A 382-nucleotide genomic window follows, 5' to 3' on the forward strand; every position below is an offset into this window, starting at 1 on the left:
CTGGCCCGAGAGGAGGGCCTTTCCCACCTGGGCTGCTTGGCGGGTGCTGAGGTCGGGCCCCCACATTCCAGGAGCGGTGGGGTGGAGTGACAACTACAGAAAAGCTCTAGATGTGACTTAATTGAACTTGAAGGACCAAGCGGCGCAGGGCCAGAAAGTGGCTGGAGTCTACGCCAGGCCCCCCGACACCCCTCACTACGGGGCGAGGAGCTGGGGTGGCGGTTATTCCCCTCCCATCGGAGGTTAGGATGGCGTGGGAAAGCGCTGGTTCCAGAGAAGAGGGGGCGAAACCCGGACCGCGGGAGATCTTCCTGGCGAGGAAGGCGCGGGGGAGGGGAGATCCTGGGTCCCGAACAGGAGGGATGCCCCGGAGAGGCTGGGC

General features: G+C 64.9%; 1 protein-coding gene and 1 long non-coding RNA gene across 5 annotated transcripts in view; one reads left to right on the forward strand and one right to left on the reverse strand.

The window, feature by feature from the left end:
- Window positions 1-382, reverse strand: part of BAZ2A (bromodomain adjacent to zinc finger domain, 2A) — a 39911-nt gene that overhangs the window by 37876 nt on the left and 1653 nt on the right. The window lies entirely within an intron of this gene.
- Window positions 1-382, forward strand: part of LOC106727104 — an 8528-nt gene that overhangs the window by 1948 nt on the left and 6198 nt on the right. The gene's annotated exons all lie outside the window — the stretch shown is intronic.

Source organism: Myotis brandtii, unplaced genomic scaffold (genome assembly GCF_000412655.1).
Source record: "Myotis brandtii unplaced genomic scaffold, ASM41265v1 scaffold364, whole genome shotgun sequence".
Classification (NCBI taxonomy): Eukaryota; Metazoa; Chordata; class Mammalia; order Chiroptera; family Vespertilionidae; genus Myotis; species Myotis brandtii.